The sequence below is a fragment of the Atta colombica genome, unplaced genomic scaffold, assembly GCF_001594045.1.
Source record: "Atta colombica isolate Treedump-2 unplaced genomic scaffold, Acol1.0 scaffold228, whole genome shotgun sequence".
In the NCBI taxonomy this organism is placed as follows: Eukaryota; Metazoa; Arthropoda; class Insecta; order Hymenoptera; family Formicidae; genus Atta; species Atta colombica.
Window position 1 is genome coordinate 1656466 of NW_017259325.1, and position 6047 is coordinate 1662512.

Sequence of the window (6047 nt, forward strand, 5' to 3'; positions counted from 1 at the left end):
CCCCCCCCCCCCCCCCTCTCTCTCTCTCTCTCTCTCTCTCTCTCTCTCTCTCTCTCTCTCTCTCTCTCTCTCTCTCGTTCTCTGTATATATACATGCATTTAAAGTTATAAATATATGTCCTCCTGCATAATTTAATTAAACGAAACCATCTCAAAGATGCTTCAGATTAGAGCAATGTTATTGGGGTCTAGAATATCAGCTCAGAATCGTTTTATCTTCTTTATTTTTATCACGCAAACGTGGACTTTATCTCGTCTACCAATTTCGAAACATCCCTTCGGATCAAAGCGTGTGTTAACTGTCAACTGGCCAGATCGTATTGGATTTTAAACTGCTTGTACACCAACGGATGACTGGATGAACGTCAAGCACACGTTGCTTACCGCAGATGCACCAGATGCACAAAACAAAGAAGGGTTGAAACCCTTCCAGTGTGACCGGAAATTGTATAATTTCCTCGCATTCTGTACATCTATAATAGTTCTGTACATCTATAATAGTTGCTTTGTCTTGAATACCAATGCTGATAGCATGCATATATACGAATGAAGCTACGAATTGACCGACCCCCTCCCCTCTCTCTTTCTCTCTCTCTCTCTCTTCTCTCATGAAAAAATAAATCTAAAATATGTAAAAATCTAATATATGAAATAAAACATTTTTGTACATTCATTTTCAACGAAAATGAATTCGAAGATTGAAAAACTAATAATATTTCCTTTTAATTCTAGAATGATTTAAGAATTTTATATCATTAATAAATCTATTTCATCAGAAACAGATCAAAAAAGATGCGAAAATGATATTCCATTAAAAATATAAAAGTAATCTCGATGTTTTACATAACTTTTTTTATAATTTAAAATTATTTTATTTTATTGAATAAAATGTTATATTTGTTTTTATTTATTTATTTATATATTAATAGCCATGAACAATTTCGACAATGAATGATACAATAAGATTGTTAAAAAAGATTATAATTAAAAGTAATGATATTAAACTTCGATTATTAAAGCCATTTCTCTTGGAAACAAAATTTTATGCGAAAAAATGTTGTATTTATTTTTTTAGTAAAAATTTTTTATATAAAATCTCCTTTATATTACTAAAGGTCAAAGTTTAGAAATATTCTGTACAGCATAGCTGTAAAACTGTCGAATTACGTTTTAATTAAAAAACAACAAAACAATAGAAAATTTAATTTTATGTTCCATAATTTTCACGAAAAAATGAATGATGGTAAAGTGCTTAGAGATTTAGAAAAAAAGACGTCCTAGAACTCTCTTCGAAAATCTTTTCGATTCGTTGGTTGTACTAGTACAAATGACTTCAATATCCTCAAAACGCTTCTCTTTCGAGCATAATCTGATTTTGAGAAAGAGGAAGCAATCGACCGGCACCAAATCCAGTCAATGAACTACATAGATGTTACCACACTGGATTTGTTTCTGTGTCAAAAAGCTGGAAAAGTCTTATACATGATAAGACGCGGACAAATCTCGTATATCTTAATTTTTCATATTTTTCTTTAGAATTTACGATTGAGAATGAACGATTTCTTTATCAATGTTCAATATTTTGTTGATTATTCGAATCATAATTTGAATCAACACACACGACTAATGTATAGGTCTGTTTTTTATTGCTGCACTCTCTGAACTGGTGCAATAAGTTGAAATGAAACAAATGTATATTTGTTTCACTTCAACTTATTGCACTGTGTATACTAATTCCAAAAGTGCAACAATAAAAAACAGAGCTTTTAAATATTAATCATATACATCTTAAATGGATTTTTAATCTTCTTTAAAACTTTTGTATCATTTGAATATCGTACTCTAAGACAAATATACTTTCTGTCAAACCTTCTTTTATATAATTTTTACTTAATAATATAAAAACTAAATGCAATTAATAAAATCTGAAACAGAAATTCATGTCTCCCATTATGTCTCCATGACGACAGCATCACCATTACATAATCATCCGAAGAATTCATTCTTGAAAAGTCAACATTTTTCCCTAAAGAAGCAATTAGCTGGTCTTTTTGATTCGAAGACTTTTGGTATTACGACCTACAGATTGTAACTCAACTATACTAGAATAGAAAAAAGAAGAAAAAGAAGAAAAAGAAAAAAAAGGAAAGGCCATACGAAGAGAAAAATTAGATCTAACAAGCATTGTGAAGAGCATTTTAAAATTATACGACTGTATTACGATCACCTATACACACACATACACACACACACACGCACGCACGCACGCACGCACGCACGCACGCCCGCACGCACGCCCGCACGCCCACACACACGCACGCACGCACGCACACACGCACACACAGGATGTTTGAAAAATAATGATAAATCTTTCGTATAGAGGCAGCATAAACTAAACTGAGAAGAAAAGTTCTCTACCATTTTGCAATTTTCGTAATAATTAACAAGATATTAATTGCTAAAAAATGGCCGAAAATTAGTCTTCAATAATTTTTTACTCAAACACTATCAATTTTACAGAAAAACTGTAAGAGACAAAAATTGTTTATTTTTTTCTCATAGAGCTTTAAAAATTTTTTTAGAAATTTTTCAGAATTTTTTAATATCATATTTTCTCATGATGGTAAAAATAAGAAAATGCAGTACTAAAAAGTTGATAAAAAATTTTGAAAAAATTCGTAGTTCTATGAGAAAAACTTAAACAATTTTTATCTTGTAATTTTTCTGTAAAGTTGATAGTATTTGAGTAAAAAATTATTAAAAACTAATTTTCGACAATTTGTAATAAATTAATATTTTATTAATTTATTGCGAAAATTGAAAGTTAAAACGTAAATATTCAATTTGATTGTTGATTGAGAAGGATCTGAACAAAGACCAAAAATCCTATTACAATTTATAAATATGTACATACAAATATATAATGTTGTCGGACGTAAAAAAAGATATTTTACTGCTATACATATCTGATCTTTTAAATGGTTATTTTCGTCTGTATTATGTAATGAAAAATTATATTAATTATTAAAATGGACTTCAAATAAGATTATGGGATCGAAAATAGAAAGGGATCTGCTATCTCGAATTTATCAGGAATATAACTGGCAAATTATTAATTGCAATCCGAACAACCATTAACGAATGATAAATAGTATTAAATTTCAAATATTTGGAAATGAGATAATAGCACCGTATATCTAATGCTCTCATGTTTCCGATTATCGAGGATTTATAATCCTCCATTTCAAGAAGGATTACTCAACTATTGAGAAACTAATTATTTAAATATTATGTATAGTTTCGAATAAATATATAAAAGCATCGATTTACTGCGATTACTTATATTTTTTTATCAATATATAATAAACGTATTCATACAAGAGCAGTAAAACAAGACTACAATAGTATTTCAGTGTCTTTCAATAGATTTATATATTGAAATTGTCGTTTTGGGTTTTAGAATAAAAACACTTATTTCATTGCTCCTTTCGATAAATTGCGACATACATGCCGCTGGTAAATATGAATAATTTACATTCTACATTACCTTAATTATATCGCATTACATACGTATTAATTATCTCTACTCATAAACAAACGCATTTGACAGTCTATATTTATATTAAATATAATATTAAGCTGATCGCTTTAAGAAAATAAAATATATTAGTAAGAATATAAGATAAAAAAACAAATATATTAGAGCCACGTAAAATTTACGATTAGTGTTCTACTTTGTAAAATAAATTTTACACTTAATAATATAGCATTTTATAAAATTTAAATTAAAATTAAGATGCTCACATCTTCTCTCTCATGCAAAAAATCTTAATAAATTTCAATCTATTAATTCGATTGTATCTACCAGGTACTTTGTAATAAACAGGGCCAAGATGTTACCATTATTTATGCCTGAGAAGTAATCAGTAGGATCAACTGCACATCATTTATATTCTGGTTAAGCACCATCACTATTTCAAATCAGTGTGCCGTTAAATTCCAAAAAATTTATCACATATAAAGCCCTCTATTATATCCAACAATCATTTTCTCGATCTTCGTCTCGGGTATAAGTAATGCTAACGTTCAAGTCCCGGTAATAAGATTACATCATTCATTTTATAATGATATACATGATGTGGCTTTACAGGAAAAATGCTTCGCTGAATTTTATTTGGCATACTTTGCGATTGGGATAAGTTACTGCATGGTTTCAACAATCAATGAGGAATGTCAGTGTGACACATATTACGTATGCATCTACTTTGTGCGCGTTTTAAGTATCAGTAACTATTCCTCGAACATTTAGGGATACAAGTCATATGTCAAATAAAAATCTATTGATCCGAAGAACATTGAGAAAATATGTGTGAATTAAAATAAATACTCCGTATTCCACCTCAATTTTCAAATAGATCGGCACAGTCTCGTCTATAGAATATGACATTATATTTTTAATCGAATTCGTTATAAACACTTTTACTTAAAATTTACAATAATAAATTGATAAAATTCATATAAATATATACAAGATAAAAAACTAATTTCAAAATATTAATACCCTTTATTTTGAAGAATAATGACACAGTTCCAAATGAGTAAAATGTATCCAAGCCCTTTCTATTCTGTAAAAGAAAAGTATGTAATTTTACATACACGAACAAGTAAAACTAAACATATAAAAATTATACATTGTATGTAATTATTTCCAAATCATATAAATTTTACACTTACGTTCACGATTTTACATAATTCTTTTATAGTATAATTTCTTCACCTTTTCTCTATTTCGTTATGCGTTTATTTAATTAAGTATCATCGAAATATGAGAAAAGTTCTCTTGATTTCATTTTCGAACGATCTCACTTATAATATTTCAAATTTCATTTTTGTGATTAACAAGAAAAGATCTGAATATACAAATTCGCTTGAAAGTTATTTGAAAGCACAGACAAGTGCGGAATGTAGAAGCCGATTGCTAGAGTTTCAAACAAATTCCAATTGACATAATCGATGATTAATTTAACCATAAATACTCACAGTAACCACAAATACTAACATTTTTCTTTTCCATGCATCAAACAATAAAAAATTCTATCTATGTTAACAAAATACTATAGATATTTCTTATTAATCATCGATTAAATTAATTGTTGTAATTTTAGTTGAAATCACTCTAAAATCTTATAGTATTACGTGTGTCTGTGAATAGATTGCAAGAAATTCGTTTATAATCGTAAGTTTAATTTAATAAACAATAATTTAATAAAATAAATTATGGTTTGGAAAAATAACAAATGATCGAAAAGGAAAGTTCTGTGTATTAAATTTCTCTCATAAACTGTCACGAGTGTGTTTCACACGTGATGTGAATGATGTATTATTTTATACTTGTTGTTCATCAAATATCAAAGAAGGATAAAATGATACATTATATGTATCGTATGTCAAACGCACGTAGTCTTCCAGATTGGTGTTTATCATAAAAAAAATTTATACTTCCCAAAATATTGACAAGTGAAAACAGTGATTTTTTGTTACAATGGATTATTTTTAAAATATCAAAGATTTTATTTTTTTTCATTTAAAAAATCAATGAAAACTATATTTACTCTATTTTCTTCTTCTGAATATTCAAAATTGATTTCTAATTTTAAGATAATAGAATTTAAGATAATAAAATTTTATCTGATCAGGTTCGAATCGAATAACATTCAATTAGATATGTTTACTATAAAAAGGATTTGCCATCTGTATAGAAAACCATGGACATCCATCTGGATTTGGATGAAGCCATCTACCCATACAGCAATGGAAATCTGCGAGATATACTAAAATCGTTCTGGATATTCGAAACATATTGCGATTTTCTTACGATATATGTAGTTCATTATAAGTATATCTCTGAAGTGTTCTAATATTGAATATTCAGAAAATCTCGATAAAAAATATATAAAAATTAAAGATAATCCGCATAAAAGAGGACACAGTCTAAGGGTACTTTAGGCGCTATAGTTAAAAATATATATACATGATTAGAATATATA